Raw genomic sequence first — 25,986 nt, 5'->3', positions numbered from 1 at the left:
TAAAAAGTTTACCACTGGTATACTCCTGTTTAGAAGACATGGAAGCATGTTATAGGATAGGAAATAAATTTATCCCATTTGTTTTATTTTTTGATACCTATAAATGTATTCTTTGGGTTTCTCAGGCATTCCAGATAATTTAGGTTTTACTGTATCACTCTTAATTATTACACGCCTTTACACATAAGTCATGGTGGAAGAATTGCAAAATGAAAATAATAAGCAAAGATGAAATATATTAAAAGTAATATATATTTAAAATTCTTAATAATAGGTGTTAACAATTATTTGAAGTACTATGTGCTGGGCCCTTGAATTCTTTATCTCATCAAACCCCCATTGCACAGATGAAACATTCAAGGTCTTACAGTTACTAATAAAGCCAGGATTTAAACCTAGGCAGTCTGATTTCCAAGCTCTTTTTTTTTTTTTTTTTTTAAACTTGAAATATAGTTGAAAAGCTCACTCTCTCAACTACTAAGGTGTTTGTTTTTTTACCCTTCAACTGTTAGCCAACTTTAATTTGCCCACTAGTGTAACAAATACACATTCACTGCCTCAAAATGCTTTCACTGGTATATAGCTGATTTACAATGTTGTGTTATAAAAGGAATTTTCTAAATTCTCCCTTTGCTGTTATATTGCTTATATCCAACACCACCTTTAAAATAAGTGGGCTATCGGTTGAGGCTAGAAGATAGTTTGTTTTACAGAAATTTTTGTAATGGAATTTTGCTTAGAAGATGAAGAAATCCACTCATGTCTTTCCATGCCCTAGAAACATACTTTCATATCTGAAATTAAACCTCTGTATTATAATGGTGCTACTGTATTTTTTATATTGACTACTATCAGGGTTGTATCCAAGAAATTACTGCACGTAAATAAATCCTAATATATGAAGTTCTAGATTATCCATGCTTAATGGAGAGAAGTGATTATGTCATCCCACATTCATTTTTATTTGTCATTAGAGTAAATTTATTGGCTGATTATGCTTTCTGTTTGTATTTACACTAGCAAACATATTTCTACTCAGTTTTGCTAAGGTTAAAATTAAAAGGACCATGTACAAGCATTTTGATGTTTTAGGAAGCAGTTTAGGAGTAGCTCAGATTTTAAAACACCATTCACATATCTGGTAATATACAGAACCCACTTGACAGTTGCATTTAACCTATTTGAGTTACAATGATAGAAATGTCCCCATCTGACAAAAAGAAAATAATCATTTTTTATATTGTAGTGTGCAATGTGCTAAAAAAGATTACAGCTTTATATATTGAAATAAAGGGTTACATTCAGAAATTAAAAACATACAAAAATGCTGAAGAACTGACACAATCTTCCTTCTTAATGAATCAGATCAGATCAGATCAGTCACTCAGTCGTGTCTGACTCTTTGCGACCCCATGAATCGCAGCACGCCAGGCCTCCCTGTCCATCACCAACTCCCGGAGTTCACTCAGACTTACGTCCATCGAGTCAGTTATGCCATCCAGCTATCTCATCCTCTGTCGTCCCCTTCTCCTCTTGCCCCCAATCCCTCCCAGCATCAGAGTCTTTTCCAATGAGTCAACTCTTCGCATGAGGTGGCCAAAGTATTGGAGTTTCACCTTTAGCATCATTCCTTCCAAAGAAATCCCAGGGCTGATCTCCTTCAGAGTGGACTGGTTGGATCTCCTTGCAGTCCAAAGGACTCTCAAGAGTCTTCTCCAACACCACAGTTCAAAGGCATCAATTCTTTGGCACTCAGCCTTCTTCACAGTCCAACTCTCACATCCATACATGACCACTGGAAAAACCATAGCCTTGACTCGACGAACCTTTGTTGGCAAAGTAATGTCTCTGCTTTTGAATATAGTATCTAGGTTGGTCATAACTTTCCTTCCAAGGAGTAAGCGTCTTTTAATTTCATGGCTGCAGTCACCATCTGCAGTGATTTTGGAGCCCAGAAAAATAAAGTCTGACACTGTTTCCCCATCTATTTCCCATGAAGTGATGGGACCGGATGCCATGATCTTCGTTTTCTAAATGTTGAGCTTTAAGCCCACTTTTTCACTCTTCACTTTCACATTCATCAAGAGGCTTTTTAGTTCCTCTTCACTTTCTGCCATAAGGGTGGTGTCATCTGCATATCTGAGGTTATTGATATTTCCCCCAGCAATCTTGATTCCAGCTTGTGTTTCTTCCAGTCCAGCGTTTCTCATGATGTCCTCTGCATATTAATGAACAGAGTGACAATATACAGCCTTGACGTACTCCTTTTCCTATTTGGAACCAGTCTGTTGTTCCATGTCCAGTTCTAACTGTTGCTTCCTGACCTGCACACAAGTTTCTCAAGAGGCAGATCGGGTGGTCTGGTATTCCCATCTCTCAGAATTTTCCACAGTTGATTGTGATCCACACAGTCAAAGGCTTTGGCATAGTCAATAAAGCAGAAATAGATGTTTTTCTGGAACTCTCTTGCTTTTTCCATGATCCAGTGGATGTTGGCAATTTGATCTCTGGTTCCTCTGCCTTTTCTAAAACCAGCTTGAACATCAGGAAGTTCATGGTCCACATATTCCTGAAGCCTGGCTTGGAGAATTTTGAGCATTACTTTACTAGTGTGTGAGATGAATGCAGTTGTGCAGTAGTTTGAGCATTCTTTGGCATTGCCTTTCTTTGGGATTGGAATGAAAACTGACCTTTTCCAGTCCTGTGGCCACTGCTGAGTTTTCCCAATTTGCTGGCATAGTGAGTGCAGCACTTTCACAGCATCTTCAGGATTTGGAATAGCTCAACTGGAATTCTATCACCTCCACTAGCTTTGTTCGTAGTGATGCTTTCTAAGGCCCACTTGACTTCACATTTCAGGATGTCTGCCTCTAGGTGAGTGATCACACCATCGTGATTATCTGGGTCGTGAAGAACTTTTTTGTACAGTTCTTCTGTGTATTTTTATCATATCTTCTTAATATCTTCTGCTTCTGTTAGGTCCATAGCATTTCTGTCCTTTATCGAGCCCATCCTTGCATGAAATGTTCCTTTGGTATCTCTGATTTTCTTGAAGAGATCGCTAGTCTTTCCCATTCTGTTGTCTTTCCCATTCTGTTGTTTTCCTCTATTTCTTTGCATTGATCGCTGAAGAAGGCTTTCTTATCTCTTCTTGCTAATCTTGAGCAGCACTATTTACAATAGCCAAGACATGGAAGCAACCTAAATGTCCATCAACAGATGAATGGATAAAGATGTAGTATATGTACACGATGGACTACTACTCAGTGGTAAAAAATGAACACAGTAATGCCATTTGCAGCAACATGGATGGACGTAGAGATTATCATACTAAGTAAGTTAAAGACAAATACCTAATAAACCACGATGAAGAAGATGATATAAGTATACGTATAACTGAATCACTTTACTGTGTACCGTAAACTAACACTGTAAACCAAGTATACTTCAATTAAAAAAAAAAAAATTCTGTGACAAAGTTACAAAGATCTGAAAATATAGACGTAATATTAATAGTATTAATAACTAGTCTGTGTTAACTGCATTTTAACTAACCCCTGTACTCACATTATTACAATAATGTGGCTGCACGGACGCATTCGTATAATGTTAGGACTCCATAATTTGGATTCGTTATTCTGTTGCCACTTTTATGCTAATTTTCTTCATTCTTTATATTCTTCTAAAAGTGGCAACAGAATAACGAATCCAAATTATGAAGTCCTAATATTATACGAATGCATCAGTGCAGCCACATTATTGTAATAATGTGAGTACAGGGGTTAGTTAAAATGTAGTTAACACAGACTAGTACATATACTTACGTTATTAATGCTATTAATATTAGGTCTATATTTTCAGATCTTTGTAACTTTGTCACAGAATTTTTTTTTAATTGAAGTATACTTGGTTTACAGTGTTAGTTTATGGTGCACGGTAAAGTGATTCAGTTATACGTATACTTAGATCGTCTTCTTCATCATGGTTTATTAGGTATTTGTCTTTAACTTACTTAGTATGATAATCTCTAGGTCCATCCATGTTGCTGCGAATGGTATTATTGCGTTCATTTTTTACAACTGAGTAGTATTCCATCTTTATCCATTCATCTGTTGATGGACATTTAGGTTGCTTCCATGTCTTGGCTGTTGTAAACAGTGCTGCTATGAACACTGAGTTTTATCTTTTCAAATTAGTTTTCCCTGAATATATGCCCAGCAGTGGGGTTGCTGGATCGTATGGCATGTCTATTTTTAGCTTTGTAAGGAACCTGCATACTGTCTTCCAGTGGCTGCATCAGTTTGCACTCCCACCAGCAGTGCAGGAGGGTTCCCTTTTCTCTCCGCCCTCTGCAGCATTTGTTATTTGCAAATTTTTTAATGATGGCCATTCTGACTTGTGCTGTCATAGTTTTATAGCTCGCTAAGGACACTGGCTCTAACACAGTTTATGCCATTTTATTGATTAAATTACAAATGTTATGGTCCAGATTTAATATAAAGTTATAAATATGTAAACTGGATGTTTCCAAATTCTACTTGGAATAGGTAATATGGACCCCAACTCAAATGTTATTTGATATTTTTTGCATAAAAATCAAATTAGTCTTTATATCTTTCCAGTTCACAATTTTATTTTGTAAGCAAGACAAGTTAGTGTGGTTTAGGAGACTTATTTTCATGCTGAGAACATCGTTTGACCTTAAAATAAGATGGTTTTTGGCACATAATGAACCATGCCCAAATGTAAAGCTAAAAATTAAATCTGAGCACTTTCCATGTAAAGAGTTGTATACATGAATGTTCAGAGTATTATTCATAGCTGCCAAAAAGTGGAAACAGCTCAAATGTCCATCAGCTAATAAATGGATAAATAAAATATGGTGTCTCTATATGATGGAATATTTTTAATTAATAAGAAAGAACAAAACACTGATATTGCTACAACATGTATCTAGAAGCTTGAAAACATTCTGCTAAATGAAAAAAGGCAGACATGAAAGGCCATGTACTGTATGGTTCCATTCATATGAAATGACTAGTAGAATGCTAGGGCAGGGAGAATGGGGAGTGGCAGCTTATGAGTATGTGGTCTTTTATGGGGAGGTAATGAAAGTTAGATAATGATGATGATTACATAATACTCTGAATATTCTGAAATTCACTAAACTGTGCACTTTAAAAAGACTGGGTATTATGGTATGTGAATTACGTCAATGTAGATTTTTAAAAACTAATGAATTAGAACAAAAACATGAGATCAGTCTGAAATAAGAATATTCTTATTACTGAATATTTTCAGTATCTCATACTTCTCAGGTTATTGATGATAACCTGATGTTTATATCCAGTAAGAGATTTTTCCTTCAATACAAACAATAATGTAATTTAGATTTGGTTTTAACATAATAATCATTTGCTGTCAGTCTTAAGTTTGGAGGTATTTTTATCAGTATTTGCATAAAACATAGTGATTAACATTAATTTTAAATAGCATATTTTATTGAAAGTTAAAGTTCTTGATTATGATCAGAAATAGAATACATCTGATTTTGGTATACTCTAAATATAGAAATCTTTCTTTAAAATTTCAAATAAAATCAAGTAGTTGAAAATTGGGGGTAAATCATCTAGATAAGAAATTTGAGGATTAGGTGCTATCAAATGACAAAATTAAAACAACTTAGTAATGAGTTTGATGTCCTTTATTCAAGGAAAAACAATCTATAGATTGAGGGTGTAAGCAGTGGAACACTCTTTCCCTTCTCCAGGGATTTTAGGCAAGAGGGAGTTTTATAGATCATTACAAGCAGCAACACCAAAACAGAGCTCGGTTGCCTCGGAGGTCAGGGATTTTCTTGTAAGGCCAGCAGGTCCTGTTTTCTAGGGTCAGGTGAGCTCTTTAAGCTGAGTTGGAAGTTTGTGATTGGTATATGTTAGGTTTCTAAGTTGGGTGTTTCATGTAAGTGCAAGCTGACTGACATTTAGGTTTGTGGCATGGGCTGAAGCCACTGGGGTGGCTGCCGTAATTTTGGGTTCCAAAATACAAATTAACTTTAAATGTACTTAACTAAAAGTAAGGAATTCAAATTAGAATTACTTCCCAACATTAATGACAGTGTTTCTTGTTTCAATAACAATCTACAAAATCTAAACAGAGATGTATTGTAATTTAGACCAAAATTATCATTTAACCCATACTGAATTTGATTAGTTAAGTATATAGGTGAGAATGTATAAGACAGTGATGATAAATGTAAAATTCTTCCATTAGAGAATTTTAAATTAGGTGTGATTATGGGAATGTTGTACTGTGTGGTTCTAAAGAATCAATCTATATAGTATCTGAGTGGCTTAATGGAGCCACATATGAGAGGCTTTTAGTTTTTAATACTATCTGCTGCTGCGTCGCTTCAGTCGTGTCCAACCCTATGTGACCCCATAGAGGGCAGCCCACCAGGCTCCCCCGTCCCTGGGATTCTCCAGGCAAGAACACTGGAGTGGGTTGCCATTTCCTTCTCCAATGCATGAAAGTGGAAAGTGAAAGTGAAGCCGCTCAGTTGTGTCTGACTCTCAACGACCCCACGGACTTCAGCCTACCAGGCTCCTCCGTCCATGGGATTTTCCAGGCAAGAGTACTGGAGTGGGGTACCATTGCCTTCTCCATTAATACTCTCTAGTACCTGTTGATTTTTTTCATTGCAGGGAAGTAATGATTTAACACATGGCACAGTAAGAAAGACTGAAACTTATTAAGAAACATTCTACTACATCTAAAAACTAAAAACTTTTAAGAATTTGGCTCATTTGATGTTGAAGTATGACAATTTCAGAGATATCCCATCATCAAAATGTATTAAATCTCAATGATTAAGTAATAATGTGAATGGACTTTTTCATATACAGTAAGAACAGCATGATACCATGATACAGGTTCCCCATCTTACAAAAAGACCTATACAAGAAAGAACATGGTTGCTACAATGCTTGATCAATTTTCCAACAGTAATTTAGACACAAAGGCCAAGAGTTAAGATATAACTAGATATTTGAAGGTTTATATAAATTTAGCCATTCCTTGTTTCTATTCTGTGCAAATGGAGAGAAGGGGAAGATTACCCTGGAGTATTTTCAGGGTAGGGCTAAATGGGTACCCCTGGCTTGGACAGGGCTATGATTAGGGACAAAAGGGATGGTTAAGGACACTGGAAACTAGATGGAGAGAGTTACAGAAAGAAGTAGGAAGGAAACTGTCAAAGGTAGACTTCCTTGAGGGAACTGGAAGTGAAGAGGCAACCTTTTCCTCTTCCTCTTTACTCAAGTACTACAAGGTCTCCTACTCTGGCTGGAAGAACAGAATTCAGGGTACCACCATTATTTACAGTGGTTCAGTTTTACATAACTTAGTTGCCTTTTTTTTTGTATTAATACTTGCTAGCTTAAAAATCTGGTCCCTGTAACATGTTCATATATAATTGTTTTGCCTTCCCCCCAAAATTCCTTATTTACAGTTAAAAAATGTGGATTTATAAAATGGGACTGCTTTCGATGTGAGTTGTCAATGATACTTAGGACGTCCCTGGTGGTGCACTGGGTAAGAATCTGCCTGCCAATGCAGGGGACATGGGTTTGATCCCTGGTTCGGGAAGATTCCACATGTCTCGGAGCAATGAAGCCTGTGTGCCAAAATTCCTGAGCCTGTGCTCTACAGCCCATGAACTGCAATTGCTGAGCTCACATGCTGCAACTACTGAAGCCCACGAGACTACAGCCGGTGCTCTGCCATTAGAGAAGCCGTCACAATGAGAAGCCGGCACACTGCGGTGAAGAGTAGCCCCACTCACGGCTACTAGAGAAAGCCCACACAAAGCAACAACCAATCAGCGCAGCCAAAAATTAATTTAAAACATTCTTCAAAAAAAAAAAAAAAAAAAACCCTGATATTTAGGTCTGAGTAGGCTAGGTGGCCTGCCATCTATGGGGTCGCACAGAGTCGGACACAACTGAAGCGACTTAGCAGCAGCAGGCTAGGTGGTATCTTCAGATTTAGGCCAAAGGATGTTAATGTAACAGATTTGTTGATGATAATCACTCCCATCTTAAGTGTTCATTTAAAAAAAATATTGAGTGCCTGTTATGTGCTAGGCACTGAGCTAGATGTTGAAGATACACAGACGAAAGCCAGCTGTCACCTTTAGGAAAAATTTTTATGTGGGGAGCCCATTAACTATGAGCTCACCATTAGGGTGTATACAATGCTATAAGTGCATATATAGAGTAATATTGTGCTCACTTAGTCATGTCTGACTGGAGAAGGCAATGGCACCCCACTCCAGTACTCTTGCCTGGAAAATCCCATGGATGGAGCAGCCTGGTAGGCTGCAGTTCACGAGGTCGCTAAGAGTCGGACATGACTGAGCGACTTCACTTTCACTTTTCACTTTCATGCACTGGAGAAGGAAATGGCAACCCACTCCAGTGTTCTTGCCCGGAGAATCCCAGGGACGGGGGAGCCTGGCGGGCTGCCGTCTATGGGGTCACACAGAGTTGGACACAACTGAAGTGACCTAGCAGCAGGCATGTCTGACTCTTTGTGACCCCATGGATTGTAGCCCACCAGGCTCCTCTGTCTGTGGATTTTCCCGGGCAAGAATACTGAAGTGGGTTGCCATTTCCTTCTCCAGGGGATCTTCCTGACAGGGATTAAACCTGAGACTCTTGTGTCTCCTGCAATGGCAGGGAGATTCTTTACCACTGTGCCACCTGGGATCATAGAGTAATACTGATATGCCCAAGCCAGCTGGAGATGGGGAGGCCATCTTCAGAAGGGAGTTGTATTTAAACAAATAAAAAGAAGGTCATGCCAGGAAAAAAAAAAAAGGAATGCTCCTAGGCAGAGGGAACATCGTGCAAAACAATCAGAGAACTTGGCCTGATAAGTTTTGGGAATTACAATTTCCAAAACTTTGGAAAGTAAGTTTCCAAGGTACTTTGGTAGTTTAGAACATACTTTGACTACAGGAGGAGTAGTGGTGGTGTGTGTAGGGGTGGGAGGGATGAATGAGCAAAGATGAAAAGAGATAAAACTTTGCCAAGACAAGCCTGGATATCTTGAGGGCCTTATAAGACATGTTAATGAGCTCAGATTTAATTGTGAAGGGTATGGGACGAGGGAATTAAATTTTTAGCATAAAGTCATGATCATATTTTAATCATGAGAAGATAACTATGATAGTAATGTGAAAGATTTAGCAAAAGTGTATGTTAGGATAGAGATTAAAGAGACCAATTGAGATGGTATTGAAATAATCTAGATGAGTTGTGATTGTGAGAAAGACCTAAAATAGTTGTAATAATTGCTGTTAAAGTGCTGCACTCAATATGCCAGCAAATTTGGAAAACTCAGGAGTGGCCACAGGACTGGAAAAAGTCAGTTTTCATTCCAATCCCAAAGAAAAGCAATGCCATACAATGTTCAAACTACTGCACAATTGCACTCATCTTACACACTAGCAAAGAAATGCTCAAAATTCTCCAAGCCAGACTTCCAGAGTATGTGAACTGTGAACTTCCAGATGTTCAAGCTGGATTTAGGAAAGGCAGAGGAACCAGAGATCAAATTGCCAACATTCGTTAGATCATCGAAAAAGCAGGAGTTCCAGAAAAACATCTACATCCACTTTATTGACTATGCCTAAGCCTTTGACTGTGTGGATCACGACAAACTGGAAAATTCTTCAAGAGATGGGAATACCAGACCACCTTACCTGCCTCCTGAGAAATCCATATGCAGGTCAAGAAGCAACAGTTAGAACTGAACATGGAACAATAGACTGATTCCAAATTGGGAAAGGAGTACGTCAGGGCTGTATACTGTCACCCTGCTTGTTTAACTTATCATGCGAAATGCCAGGGTAGATGAAGCACAAGCTGTAATCAAGATTGCCAGGAGAAATATCAATAACCTCAGATATGCAGATAACACCACCCTTATGGCAGAAAGCAAAGAACTAAAGAGCCTCTTGATCAAAGTGAAAGAGGAGAGTGAAAAAGTTGGCTTAAAACTCAATATTCAAAAAACTAAGATCATGGCATCTAGTCCCATCACTTCATGGGAAATAGATGGGGAAACAATGGAAACAGTGAGATTCTTTATTTTCTTGGGCTCCAAAATCACTGCAGATGGTGACTGCAGCCATGAAATTAAAAGACACTTGCTCCTTGACAGAAAAGCTATGACCAAACTAGACAGCATATTAAAAAGCAGAAACATAACTTTGCTGACAAAGGTCCATCTAGTCAAAGCTATGGTTTTTCCAGCAGTCATGTATAGATGTGACAGTTGGACTATAAAGAAAGCTGAGTGATGAAGAATTGCTGCTTTTGAACTGTGGTGCTGGAGAAGACTCTTGAGAGTCCCATGGATTGCAAGGAGATCCAACCAGTCCATCCTAAAGGAAATCAGTCTGGAATATTCATTGGAAGGACTGATGCTGAAGCTGAAACTAATATTTGGCCACCTGATGCAAAGAACTGACTCACTGGGAAAAGACCCTGATGCTGGGAAAGACTGAAGGCAGGAGAAGGGGACGACAGAGGATGAGATGGTTGGATGGCATCACCAACTCAATGGACACTGAGTTTGAGCAAGCTCTGGGAGTTGGTGATGGACAGGGAAGCCTGGAGTGCGGCAGGCCATGGTGTCTCAAAGAGTCAGACGTGACTGAGCGACTTAACAACTAAACTGCAGTAAAGACACATAGTACAGGGTATTTAATGGGTAGAGCTGATGTTAAGAAAAAAAAATTTTTGAGGTTTCCCCTCCAGTTATTTATTAGAATGTAATAAAATCATATATATATATATGCACACACAAATATGTAAGATGACAATAACGTATAATACTATAATAAAAATAACAAAATACTTGATATAAACTTTATGCTCTTAAGTTTATATATGAAATGTGGGAAAATGTAAACTAATAAAATTAATATTTATGTGCTACTTGATTTTTTATTCTTTACAAATTAAATCACCTCTAAAAACAAATATAGAGCTGACTGCTACAATTTAGGTTCTTTTATATTTGGCATAACTAACTGCTGTGTTCTATATATAGTGACCAGCTTTCTCTACTAGACCCTTTAGACCTTGTTCATTCTTTCACTGATGTCATTCCACTGATGGCCAGAAATAAGCAACTGTTATCTATGTCTGTTCTCGTTTGCCTAAGACAAAGTACTGTTTCATGGTACTAACAAGATCATAACCCTAAACATGACACAGGCTCTGGAATCACACAGTAGTACTAAGTTGTAAGTGGGATCCAGGTGATCTGGACAATATTTATATTTCTTTCTGTAGATTAATGAAATAAATCGCAACATGAGGAAAAGTATCTGGTAAAGAATTCAAATATTCTAGTTTGAGAAACACTGATATAGAGGTTATAAAAATCCTTTTGTCACACACCTAATGTTGGATTTGTTGGGTCTAACCTTGTGACTTTTTCCTCCACAGATTCCAGTTTATTCAACTAAAAAATATTTGACCATCTACTCCAAATATCAAGTGTCACATGGTATAGAAGTTTCATATATACTAGGGAGGTGTTGCGAACTGAATGGAAAGAGACAAAATGGAGAGCTTGGCCACGACAGGGAATTAGAAATAGGGTATTCAGTTCAGTTCAGTTCACTCAGTCGTGTCCGACTCTTTGCGACCCCATGAATCACAGCATGCCAGGCCTCCCTGTCCATCACCAACTCCCGGAGTTCACCCAGACTCACATCCATCGAGTCAGTGATGCCATCCAGCCATCTCATCCTCTGTCATCCCCTTCTCCTCCTGCCCCCAATCCCTCCCAGCATCAGAGTCTTTTCCAATGAGTCAACTCTTCGCATGAGGTGGCCAAAGTACTGGAGTTTCAGCTTCGACATCATTCCTTCCAAAGAAATCCCAGGGCTGATCTCCTTCAGAATGGACTGGTTGGATCTCCTTGCAGTCCAAGGGACTCTCAAGAGTCTTCTCCAACACCACAGTTCAAAAGCATCAATTCTTCGGCGCTCAGCCTTCTTCACAGTCCAACTCTCACATCCATACATGACCACAGGAAAAACCATAGCCTTGGCTAGACGGACCTTTGTTGGCAAAGTAATGTCTCTGCTTTTGAATATGCTATCTAGGTTGGTCATAACTTTCCTTCCAAGGAGTAAGCGTCTTTTAATTTCATGGCTGCAGTCACCATCTGCAGTGATTTTGGAGCCCCCAAAAATAAACACTGTTTCCACTGTTTCCCCATCTATTTCCCATGAAGTGATGGGACCAGATGCCATGATCTTTGTTTTCTGAATGTTGAGCTTTAAGCCAACTTTTTCACTCTGCACTTTCACTTTCATCAAGAGGCTCTTTAGTTCCTCTTCACTTTCTGCCATAAGGGTGGTGTCATCTGCATATCTGAGGTTATTGATATTTCTCCCACGTTATTAGGTAAGAGGAACTCAGGATCAAAGGTGGTTTTTGTTGTTATTCAGTCACTAAGTCATGTCTGACTCTTTGTGACCCCATGGGCTGCAGCTAGACTTCCCTGTCCTTCATTAGCTCCTGGAGTTTGCTCAAATTCTTGTCAATTGAATTGCTAATGCATCCCACCATCTCATCCTCTGTTGCCTCCATCTCTTCCTCCCCTCAATCTTTCCCAGCATCAGGGTCTTTTCCAATGAGACAGAACAGAATGGCGAGATTAATTGATGGAGCCAGTTTCTTCAGAAGACATGACAGGAGGTCAAACAGTATTTGATTCTATAAAAGGGATAAATGTATCTGGGCTGCTCAGACAGTGCTAGTGGTAAAGAATCCACCTACCAAAGCAGCAGATGCAAGAGATGCAGGTTTGATCCCTGGGTCAGGAAGATCCTCTGGAAAAGGGAATGGCAATGACTCCAGTATTCTGGCCTGAAAAGTCCCATGGACAGAGGTATCTGGTGGGTTATAGTCTATGGGATTGCAAAGAGTTGGACAAGACTTAGCACTGCAAACCTATCAGGGACTAGAGTCAAGAAGATTAGAATGGGTAAAAATGAAGATAAATTTTAGGTGTGAGGAGGCAGGAGGTTGGCCATTAATAATCAATGTTCTCAGCTTTCTTGGTAAAATAGGAAGGAGAGCTATGTGATGACTGAATTGGGCACGAGAAAATGAGGTAAGTGTGGGATTACTGAAGAGGGAAACTAAAGAACTAACTGAAGAAAGGAAAAAAAAGGCCTCCTTAAGGGCCTAACGTAGAAGATCATGAATTTGTTAGCGAAGTTTTCCATGTTGTTGTATAATTGTTTTTAAAGTGTAAAATCAACAGTTCTTCTCAAAAATAAATGTTTGTTCCCATCTCAAGAAACTCAAATGACAGAATAAAACTTTTTATGCCAAATTGAGAAAGAGGGTGTGTAGAAAGGAGAGGCAGTTTACATTTAATCAAAATTCACTTAGTGGATATTTACTGAACATCTACTATGCATCAAGCTCTGAGCTTGGCTTGTAAAATTTACATTGTTTTCATATTTTATTTTTCCTCCCCAGTAGTCCTTAAGTCTGTAAAACAAAGAATGTGCCTGGGTTGAAATCTGAAGCCTTGTCCATTCAGATTATCACTTTCTTTCCATCTTCACTCCCCATTTCCACTCAGGATACCTCAGATGGTTCTGTGGGTATCCCTAGTGTTCATTAAACACAGTCTGAAAAACCAAAGATCTAATGAATATTAATACTGAAGCCTCACTCTAACAGTCACATGTAAAACTAATAATGCAGGAGACGTGGGTTTGATGCCCAGATCGGGAAGATCCCCTGGATAAGGAAATGTTAACCCACTCCAGTATTCTTGCCTGGGAAGTCCCATGAACAGAGGAGCCTGGCAGGTTACACAGTCCATGGGTCACAAAAGAGTCAGACATGACTTAGCGACTAAACAACAACAAAAACAATATGAAGTTTTATTAGAGATAAATGTGAAGACAGGCACTCAGATGAAGAGAATCTGGCCTAATAGCATGTGATAAAGACAACAGCAATATGCTTAGGGCTGCCCAAAGGACCTATACATTTTTACCATGAAAGATGTAACGAAGTTATGCACAACAAAGCAGTTTCCTTTTTTGCTCATCTCTCCTGGTCATATGAGAGTAGATTGTGTTTTTTAATAGCTTTATTGAAATATAATTGACAATAAACTAAGCTGCATATAAAGTATGCAGTTTGATAAGTTGACATATGTATACACCTGTGAAATTATCACCAAAATCAAAATGACACTACAAGTGTCCTTGTACTCCTGCGTAAACTCTCTCCCTCGTTCTTCCTATGCCTCATACACAGGAAACCACTGGTCTGTTTTCTGATTAGTACTTTCTAGAATTTTATTTAAATAGAGTCATAAGAGTATGCCCTATTCTCTTCTCTGGCTTTTTACACTTGGCATAATTGTTTTGAGATTTATCTACGTTGTGTCTCTTAATAGTTCATTTTTTTTAAAGTTGCTGAGTAGTATTCCATTTTATGGATATGCCACAATTATTTTATCCATTCACCTGTGGACATTTGGGTTGTTTCCAGTTTTTGTCTGTTACAAATACAACTGCTATGAACATTCTTGTATGATTGTTCATATGGACATGTGCTTTCATTTGTTTTGAGTAAATAGCTAGAAGTGGAATCGCTGGATCATATGGTAGGCATGTGTTTAACTCGTTAAGAATCTGCTACACTTTCTCAGGTGACTGTACCTTTTTACATTCCTTCCTGCTGTGTATGAGGGTTCCAATTCCTCCTGCCTTCTTATGATTTGTCTTCAATCTTAGTCATTCTAATAGGTATGTAGTAGTATCTCATTGTCCTTTTAATTTGCATTTCCCTGGTGACTGACGACGTTCAGCATCCTTTCATGTGCTGCTCTGCCATTCATATACCTTCTTTGAAGAAATGTCTATTTCCATTTTTTTGCCCACTGCTTGTTGGGTTCCTTTAGTCAGTATTTATTTACAGGCAACACAGATTAAACATTTACAGCAGCCAAGATTTTAAGAAGTAACCAAGTCACCCAACAAGATAGCATATACATGGAAGAATATGAAGACTTTATTTTTATCAAGGACTTTACTCTGTATGACAGTGGAATTGCAGGCTTCACTATATAAATCTGAGTATTAAATCTGGTTTAGCTTTAGCTAGCAGAACCACTTCAACTCATACTGGTCAGTCCTTGTCACTTCACAGCTAAGAGCATCGACAGCAGCGTGCTAGGGCTGGCTCACGCTGCCTCAGGATGCTGATTTAGAAGGGTTAAACCTATGGCTGACTCATGCTGATGTTTGGTAGACACCAACACAATACTGTAAAGCAATTATCCTTCAGTTTAAAAATAAATGAATTAAAAAAAATAAAAAAGTTTAAGAATTCTGCAGAATTTAAACACAGCCATTATCAGAAATTATATAAACTGATCAGATCAGTCGCTCAGTCATGTCCAGCTCTTTGTGACCCCATGAATCGCAGCACGCCAGGCCTCCCTGTCCATCACCAACTCCCGGAGTTCACTCAGACTCACGTCCATCAAGTCGGTGATGCCATCCAGCCATCTCATCCTCTGTCGTCCCCTTCTCCTCCTGCCCCCAATCCCTCCCAGCATCAGAGTCTTTTCCAATGAGTAAATATAGTAAAATCCAATATTACTGAATAATAAATACTCAAAATTCATTTTCTTAGTTATTTTACTATTTCATTATTATCCATGTTTTTATGATTATGTCTGTTGTGTGCACATGAGGGAAATCTTATAATCTGATAGTCTACCCCTCTTTCCAACTCTGTGTTCAGTGATGTCCTGTGTTAGCTTGAAGTGAGAGTCACAGTGGGAGTATTTAACCCACTGGAATCAGCAAACATCACAATCAGAACTTTTTTTTTAACCTGGAGAGGCTAGTTGTTAAACTTACAGCATACTGGTAAAGACCCTTCAAACTACACTAACTTACTGTCCATGATGAATAATGAAGCTTCAGTTACATGGAGAATTCACCTTTGTGAAATAATTCTCAAGAAGAGATCAATATTTTTGTTACAGAACAAAGCTTACAACACCTATTTTCCTTGCTGCTCAGTTTTTTTCTTACTTCCAAGTTTCCTAAGGTTGAGAATGCCAAAGTTTGAGTAATGGGTAAGGAAGGGTGCTAATGTGTTATTTTTGTGATCTGAAATAAAAAAATACATAAAATATTTTTTGTAGAAGAATTACTACAAAGGATGTTAAACACAGAAAATTATAATGGGCAAAAAATAGGAAAGGTAAACAGCTCTATATTACCAAATTTCTATTCATGTAGGAATAGAGGAAACTACACTACAATGAGAAGGAGAAAACCATGATACAAGAGCAAGTCCAAACTTAACCAAGATTCTGGATGCCATCAGAAATTTAAAGTTACAGATTTGGTAACACAGTACAGCAGTCAAGATGCCAAACTGGGCAGGAGAGGCAAATTCTTAAAGCACAAGATAGTAAGTGACTGACACAGTTGAGTGTTCATTACAATTTATTTTTTTAAAGTTCTAGAGGGAAAAATTGATTGACATATACACATTATACTACGTGTAAAATAGGGCTTCCCAGGTGGTGCCAGAGGTAAAGAACACGCCTGCCAATGCAGGAGACAGATGCAGGTTCAGTTCCTGGGTTAGGAAGATGCCTTGGAGAAGGGTGTGGCAACCCGTTCCACTATTCTTGCCTGGAGAATGCCATGGACAGAGGAGCCTGGCGGGCCACCGTCCATAGGGTTGCACAGGGTTACACATGAGTGAAACAACTTAGCATGCATGCATACAACATGGGTGTATAAAACAGATAACTGATAGGGACCTACTGTATGGCCCAGGGAACTCAGTGCTGTGTAATGGCCTCTATACGGGAAAAGAATCTAAAAAACAGCAAATATATGTATATGTATAACTGACTCACTTTGCTGTACAACTGAAACTGACACAACATTATAAATCAACTCTACCTCAACTTAAAAAAAAGTATTAAGAGAAACGAAGGATTTCAGGAGGAATAGAAACCATCTTAAATTTCAGGATCCAAATGAAAAGCATGTACATTTAAAATATAAAAGAAACATATACATATGACTTTCCATAAGACATTTTTATGTCTCACATGGAATTCAAATAGAGGTTAAAGAAACTGTTTGCCTGGATTATGGTAAGGTATATAGCCTGACAACTTTGTAGAGGGAGGTACATAAAGAGTTACAGTTTGGTATTCAACTGAAAGGACCAAACAATCTTTAAACCAGTCAATGCCCTATATAATCACTTTACCAATGAATTGGACAAAATAAATCAAACTTTATCAAATTAGTGGGTAGGTACAAACTTTTTTTGAAGTTAAAAATGAAGAGGAATACAAATTCCCAAGGAAATAATTTCTTTCTCTAAGAACTTAAAAAGTTATGAAGGAGACTGAATGAAATGACCTCACATGAAAAATACCTAATAATACATGAAACTAGTAAATGTAACCAACAACTACCTACTGAACATTTCCACAATTAAAATTAAGTAAATCACTATTTTTTCACAAACCCTTTTCCTGATTTCCAAAATCAGCTCCTCTTCTAACTGACATATTTAGATGAATGTATTTTCTAGTCTTCAAGATTCAATATTGGAGTAATTTTTTTTTCTTTTATCTTTCTTTTATCAGTCTCTGTGTTGGGCCTTCAAATGCATACATTTTAATATACATTTTAAAATATTTTCATCATTGTATTTGCATAACCACTCTGTGAGTAACGCAGAAGTTATAAACATTTCATCATTCTGTTGAAGGGCCTACAAGGTGACTGGCATGTAAACAGGAAGCAGAGTAAGAAGTTAAATTACTTGCCTAAGTTGACAGGACCAGTAATTACAAGTTCTGTGATCCTAATGTCAACATTCTTTTCATTACACTGTGGTGCCTCTCATCAACTCATATTTGGTCCATTACTCTAGATTTCTATTGATTTTCTCTGCCTTTACTCTTACCTCTATCTTGCATATCAGCATCAGGTTAAACGCAGCTTTTACTGAAAGATATCTCAATAAAGAAGCTGCCAATGGTTTCCTATTATACAGACAATAAAGATCGGAATCTTATCTCTGTTTCATATGTGAAATCTTTAATCATACTGGGCTTCTCTTGTTCCTTTGAACATAACTTTTAACTTTTCTGAGACTGCCTTTGCTTTTAGCAGTGTTTCCCTTCTCTGAGTTACATATCCCCGAGTAACAATTATTGCAGGGACCTGAACATTTATTATATATATATGTATTATTTATACATAGTTTATAGACCATGTATATGTATAACTACTACCTTGTGTGTTTTGATGGAGAGGGGGCAGGAAGCAGCGGTAAGATTTTTGACATTAAAAAAACAGTCTTCGCAACAGAAATGTCCATCAGTGCATGAATGGTTAAAGGAGATGTGATATATATATATACATATACACACTGGAATACTATTTCATTAAAAAGAATGAAATCTTGCCATTTGCTAACAACACGGTGGGACGTGGAGGGTACTATGCTCAGTAAAATGGGTCAGAGACAAATACTGTATGATCTCACATATATGTTGAATATAAAAAATAAACTAGTGAATATAACAAAAAAGAAACAGACTCACAGGTACAAAGAACAAACTAGTGGTTACCAAAGGGGACAGGGGTGGGGGAAGGGGCAAAATAGGAGTAGAGGATCAAGAGATACAAACAACTAGGCATAAAATAAATCAGCTCCAAGGATGTATTGTACAGCACAGGGAATATGGTTATTTTATTTATAACTATAAACTGACTATAACCTTTAAAAATTGTGAATCATTGTGTTGTATATCTGAAACTGATACAATATTGTGCATCAACTATACCGTAATTAAAAAAAAAAAAAAGACCGCTGCGGTTCCACTTCTGGTAATGAAGGACTATGTGGTTTTGATCATGTTTCTGCTGAGAACAACTAGGAAAGCTGAGACAAAACAAAGAAATATATCTGTATGAAGGCATTGAAAAGCTCTCAAAACTGTGAGGATTTCATGGCTAAGACCTAGTAGACGCAGACAGGTTGGAGAGGCGCTTACAGCCTCTCTGATGGAGGCCTCTCTCTTCCAGAAGCAACTAAGAACAAAGCCTTTTGCAAGCTCACAGACCTAGGTGAGGGGAGAAGAGGAGAAAAACTAGAGTTGGGCTCACCAAGAGACAAGCACCTCAGTCTTTCTGTTGAGATTCTAACGTGCTGCACCCTACAAGTCAGAGTGGACCAAAAATAGATTGGAGCTGAATCATCTCCATTCTCAACTGGATTGCAGTGATTTGAGGATGCTAATGGCCCTCGCTACCTAAAGAAGTTAAAAAAATCCTCTCTAAAAGAAACTCATGCTATCCCAAGCCTCAAAATATCTCTACAATTGTTTATATACAATATCCAGCACACATAAAACAATAATTAGGTATATGAGATGACATGACAAGACAGAGAAGCAACCATAGAAACAGGACTCACGGGGATTATGAAATGAAGACTTTAAAACAGTGTAATTAGGGAGTTCCCTGGTGGTCCACTGGATAGGACTCAGGGCTTTTACTGAGGTGGCCCAGGTTCAATCCCTGGTTGGGGAGAACTAAGACCCCACAAGATATGTGGCACAGCCCTCCCCCAAATTCCCCGAAATACTATGATTAATCTGTTCAGGAACTTAAAATATGAGTAAGTATGTGGAGAATGGAAACACAACCAAATGGAATTCTATTATTGAAAGATACAATAAAAACCCAGTGAATGGATTTAATAGCCAATTATACAGAGTTGAAGACAAAATTAGGGAACTGGAAGAAAATTCAGAAGAATCTGCAGACAGATTAACAAAAAGACTAAAAGATGAAAAATGGAAAAAATTTAAAAGGTAGGAGATACAGAGTAAAAAAAAAAAAAAAGTCCCACATAGGTATATAATTAAAACCCAGAAGGAGAAGCATGAGGGACTGTAACAAAGCAATACTGAAAGAGATGTCTCAAATAAAGAAAAAGCATCATGCTTTAGATTCAAGAAGCATTATAAACCTTTAAGGAAAAGGCAAAGAAAATAACACCTAAGCACTTCATATTAAAAGTGAACTATGCTAACTATGCTAAAAGTGAAAGATGCTAACTGCTGATATTCAAAGAGGGGGAAATGTTGAGCATCCGTAGGTAAGAAAATTATTCTATCAAATGAATGACAATAAGACAGCTCCTTTGGAACCAAATGATGCTATCTTTAGAGTACTAAAAGAAAACAGAATTCATATTCAGATGATATAACTTTCAAAAGTTAAGACACTATAAAGCTATTTTCAAACAAATAGAAACTGAAAACTGGGCTTCTCTGGTGGCTCAGCTGGTAAAGAATACACATTGCAGGAGACCTGGGTTCAATCCCTGGGTTGGGAAGATCGCCTGGAGAAGGGAACAGCTACCCACTCCAGTATTCTGGCCTGGAGAATTCCATGTATGGGGTCGCAAAGAATTGGACACAACTGCCAGACTTTCACTTTCACTTTTTTCACCTCTGCCTTGGAGGAAAGAGTAACCTTTGCGTAGACAGAAATGTTCTCAGATGGAAGTTCTTAGATTTTGAAAGGGATGAAGAACAGTAAAGAAAATATATGGGTAAATGTCAACAAATAATTACTTTTACAAAACAATGCTGACTTATTGTGGTATTTAAAACATACAGATTTTAACATTAACAACACATAAATTGAGAATATGGGGATAAAGGGGTCAAGGGTATTCACATTGTCCAGGAAGTGGATAAAGTACTAAAGTATACTAGACTTTTATTTTTTTATTATTATTTTTAATTTATTTGGCTGCGATGGGTCTTAGTTGCGGCATGTGAACTCTGTATCAGCATGCAAACTCCTAGTTTCGCAAGTGGGATCTAGTTCCCTGACCAGGGATCAGACCTGGGTCCCCAGCATTGATCCTGTACCAGGATCAGCACTGATAAGTGCTGTTATCATTGATCCTGCACAGCATTAGAGTCTGTACCACTGGACTACCAGAGAAGTGCCTATACTAGACTTTTAGATGTTAAGGATGCACAGTCTAATTTCTACAGCAATTAAACTATAGTCAAAAGACATGCAGGCCTCCTTGGCGGCTCAGCGGTAAAGAATCTGTCTGCCAGTGCAGGAGACGCAGGTTTGACCCCTGGGTCAGGAAGATCCCCTGGAAGGAAATGGCAACCCACTCCAGTATTCTTGCTTGGGAAATCCCATGGACAGAAGAGCCTGGTGGATTGTAGTCCATGGGGCTACAAAAGAGTCAGACATGACTTAGTGACTAAACAACAACAAAAAGACATAACTATAAGGAAAAGGGGAATAAATAAACCTGACACATCACAAAGGATGAAGAAAGTAGAGAAAAAAAAGTGAAGAGCAGGGGAGACAAGAAACAGTAGGATAGCAGCTTTAAAGCCTCATATATCAGTAAAAACATTAAACTTAAATTGACTATCCCAATTAAAAGATAAGACTGCTGCCTTGGATTTATAAAGATACACCTTTAACCTGTTTTCAAGAGGTAAATATTAGAATACAGAAAAGTTTAAAGTGAAGAGTTTTGCAAAAACTAAAAGAAAGACTGGCTATGCTAATATCCAAGACACAATACAGGAGATTTAAAGCTCATGTGTCAAGAGCCCTAACAGGAAACAAGTGACACACTCAGGATTGTTTTAAACAGAGGGACTAATTTCAAATGTGTGTATAGGGTATAACAGAATTACAAGGATAATTCTGTAATCCAGGGCTAACAACAGGGGAACTGTACCTCTCTTAAGCTCCAAGAGACAGAAGAAATTAACCAAAGTCTTGAGGGAGAGAGAACTGTCAAGAGTTCAGGTGAGAGAGGCAATAATCTTTGGTCAAGGTACACATTCAGTTCAGGGCAACCTCTAATGGAGGGAGCCAGGGGGAATATAAGCACTTATCTCAACTCTTTTCCACCATACACTCTCCTTCTATCAGCTACTGATCATGGGGTGGTATCAATTCAGTCACACTCTCATCTGAAGCCAAAAACATTATCCACCCCAGACTTTTTCATATATGGTAAGGGAGAAGAGAAATAAGTAACAAAACATAATTTATAGTTTCATAAAACCAGTGTTTTAGCTGGTCATGAAGACTAGGTTCGTGAGCATAGCTGCTTTCTATCACCACCCATCTAGGTTTCTCTCACTCCTTGCTTGCACCTAAGCTGAATGGAATTCTTTACCAGATAAAAGTGAAGTTGCTCAGTCGTGTCCGACTCTTTTCGACCCCATGGACTGTAGCCCACCAGGCTCCTCCATCCATGGAATTTTCTAGGCAAGAGTACTGGAGTGGGTGGCCATTTCCTTCTCCAGGGGATCTTCCTGACCCAGGGATCAAACCCAGGTCTCCCACATTGCAGGCAGACACTTTACCGTCTGAGCCAGGTAGGGTGACCCAAACATTCATTCTTAGAAGATGAAACCAAGTGGAGGTCCTTTTTGGGTTACCCTAGTGTTTTCACTGACTGCTGGCCGAGAATACTGGTGAATATCATACATTCCATATAAAGTCCTACACACTCCACTATGCAACAGCAATCGAAGCTCCCCCTTTTAAAAGGAATCTTTCCCCTTTGTCAGTAGTGTTCCCCCCGCACCCCACCCCCACCCCCTCGTTGGTTAATGATAGGAAAAAGTCCTGCCAGCAAGCCATGTCCACTTCTAATTCACTGAAACCATGTTTCCTAGGAATCATTCTTCCCTTGAGTACTAAAACCTCCAAAGCCACTAAGACTGATGCTTCACAGACCAAAAAATTCCTCTAGTGGTTTACTAGGCATAATAAGAGAATGCAGCCCAAATGTGTACATGTGTACACCAAAAGACATACACAACAATGTTCATAGAAGCTCTCCTAATAGCCAAAGAATAGAAACATCTCTAGTATCTATCAGGAATAGAATGGATAAATAAATGTGATATAAAGTAGAATACCGAATAGCAATGAAAATGAATGAATGAATGTTACCTGCTCCAGGTAACAACATGGATAAATCTTACAATGTTAGATAAAAGAAGCCAGAAACTAAAGATACATTATGCATTCAATTTATATAAAGGTTAACCACTATCAAACCTAATCTTTGGTGTTAGAATTCAGGATGGTGATTAGCCTTGGGAAGGATGAAGAGTAATGACTAAGAACGGACATAATTATTGATGTGGGTGGTAACTATAGTTACCTTCATTTTGTGATGTCACGCTAAACAATTATATTTGTGTTTTTCTATACATATGTTATGCTTCCATTAAAAAGCTTATTTAAAAAAATACAACTGTCATCTTGCATATAATGTATAATTTCTCTGGATGCTTTTGTTTTTCTGTATTTTATCAGTTTGACTATAACATGCATAGGTGTGACTTTCATTGTAACTTTTCTGCTTGCGATTTACTGAGCTTTGTGGATTTATAGTTCTATGCTTTTCACCAAATTTGGAAAACATGCCACCTGATTTTTTTTTTTAACAAAATTAGCCATACTGAAAAATAGAGGGACTACTCTCATCCCCACTCTATACACCTTCTGGGGAAGGTAGCACCATATATTGATTATGGATTCTAAGCATATACTTCATTGTTTAGGCCAGCATCCCTAATTTGCAGGTTATTGTATCATAACTGGCCAGTTTTCAGATTTGTTCTCTCTGAGTTCTCGTCTAGCCTGTCAACTCATAAGACAGTGACAAGTATATACCCCTACCTCAGGCCATGTGTCCTAAAGTTATTCCCTATGGAAAGATTTCCCTTTACTATTATGTGTCAGGGCCACTGATGCGTGGTGATTTTACTGACCATTCACATCCAGCTGTGGCCAGCTCACTGCAGATTCTTTCAAGAAAGAATAGGACCCACACTTTTTTCTCTTCCATTAACTGGTCAGAAGGAACTCCTCCTGAAGCAATTTATATGGGTTGGGGGAAAAATGCTGAAGGAGCAGGGTCAGGGACTACAGGAGTCGGAGTCACCTGCTCATTTAGTTTAGCTGTAGCCAGTTCCCAGTCTAACAGGGAGTGGACTGCTTCTGTGCTCATCCAGCTGTACGGTTTGGTGAATCAGATAACATCAGTTCACGACAGGTGGTTTGATTATTCACGCAGTCACTTGATGTCCCATGGTCAGGTGTTCCATCCTACCAGGTAGCAGGAGCAAATCTGGAGCTGCCTTTCAAAGAAACAAAAGAAAATGTTGTTGGCTGAGGAAGATATGTACTTATTTCCAAACCGAAGGGTCTGTGTTGTAATTCCCCTATGGGAACTTACCGAAGCCTTCATTTAATATTTCTTACCACGTGAACTTCCAGTACCAATGGACCTGCCTAATCACAAGGCCACCCCCCATCAAAACTTGCAATCTTACGGTTACCCAGAAAACAGGTTAGAGCAGGTCACCCAAATGTGCTTTATTTTGTTGCCTACAGAACCCCCAGAAGTCTGCTACACCTTTTTTGCTTTCTCTTTGTTGTAGTGGTAGGAAACACAACTACCCATCACTTATTTGAACAGATTCTCAAACATGCCTCTGGCCACTGCAACCCTAGAAACTTGGTGCAGTCCTGGGTTTATTGCTGCATCTTCTGGCAGGCATATGTCTTATTAAATCATGCAGAATGCTTGCTACTCCTTTCTCATTAGGTTCATTTAACATAATTTCATTGCTATAATAGACTAGTATGATATTCTGTGGCACAGTGATATGATCAAGGTCCCTTTACACCACAGAAACAACAGGAATGTTGACATAGCCCTGAGAAGACAGTTAGGGTTTACTGCTGTCGCTGTCATTTAAGTGCAATATGCTTTTGATTTTCTTTACTGATTAGAAAGGAGGTGGGAGTGGGGGCAGGGCACATTTTCAGATCAATACCTATGTATCATGTCAAAGTCTATATTAATTTCTTCCAATGAAGCTACCACAGCTAGAACAACTGCAGTTGCCCCCCACCTCCACCCCACACCTGATTAAGCTCTGCAATAACCCACTGTCATCTTTCACTACCCATCTGGTTTTTACACTGTCATCTCCATGATCCTTCTGGTGATCACACAGGGAATTTAAATGGGAATATGCTATCAGTTGTCATGCCAGCACAGGGGCACTAACTTCTGTACTGCTTTTCTTTTACTGTCTTGAGAGGGAGTGGTATCGATCAGTTCTGAACTTCTCTCTAGTCCTACCTACCATAACAACACTCATTCCATTGGTCAGGAAATGAAAATGAAGATTGCTTCAGTTATTAAAATGTATTTATTCTTACCACACATCTGGGGTTGGAGAAGTAACCAGTATGGGTCTCTCTGGGCTGTTAGCCAGAATCAGGCCAGGACTTCATCTGTCACTCGACTTTCTTGGGGGCCCCTATTCTAACCAATAAATAGCCACTGGAGAAGGATTAGGACAATGATTCCCTAACTTGCTCACTGGAATTACTGGGGGAGCTTAAAAAATACAAAGAAAGGCCTGTCTCACCCCCAGAAATGATGAGTTAACTGGCCTGGGGTGTATCCTTGGCTTTAGAATTCTAAGGTGTTCTTATGTCAAGTTTGGAGACCACTGGGTCTAGAGAAGATCAATGATTATACTGCTGTGGCTGCATTGCAGGGTTCTTCCTTGAAGGGGCCAAATCTCTCCCCATCAAGAAGTACCAAGTCTGTGACTTGGATGAGATGCTTCAAACTTAATTCCTCGGGTTCTCACTGGTCAAAACAGCAAGATCTTTAATTCTTCTGTAGGTTATCACTTGCCAGAGCAAGCTGCGTACTCCTCTGATGGGGATGCTATGTCGGGATTTGCCTGGAGGAACTGGGAGGT

General features: G+C 38.6%; 1 long non-coding RNA gene across 5 annotated transcripts in view; it reads right to left on the bottom strand.

Annotated features, from left to right (window-relative positions):
* Nucleotides 1-18,190: 18,190 nt before the first annotated feature.
* Nucleotides 18,191-25,986, bottom strand: part of LOC102401766 — a 19,795-nt gene continuing 11,999 nt past the window's right edge. For 4 of the 5 annotated variants that reach the window (XR_006552469.1, XR_006552471.1, XR_006552472.1 and 1 more), the window contains exon 3: nucleotides 18,191-24,339. This is a non-coding gene — a long non-coding RNA (uncharacterized LOC102401766). The remainder of the gene's footprint in view (nucleotides 24,340-25,986) is intronic. The other variant, XR_006552470.1, reaches the window with a different exon arrangement.

This window comes from Bubalus bubalis, chromosome 7 (genome assembly GCF_019923935.1).
Source record: "Bubalus bubalis isolate 160015118507 breed Murrah chromosome 7, NDDB_SH_1, whole genome shotgun sequence".
In the NCBI taxonomy this organism is placed as follows: domain Eukaryota; kingdom Metazoa; phylum Chordata; class Mammalia; order Artiodactyla; family Bovidae; genus Bubalus; species Bubalus bubalis.
The sequence above is the reverse complement of the archived record's forward strand: the minus strand, read 5'-3'. Positions and strand labels throughout refer to the sequence as shown.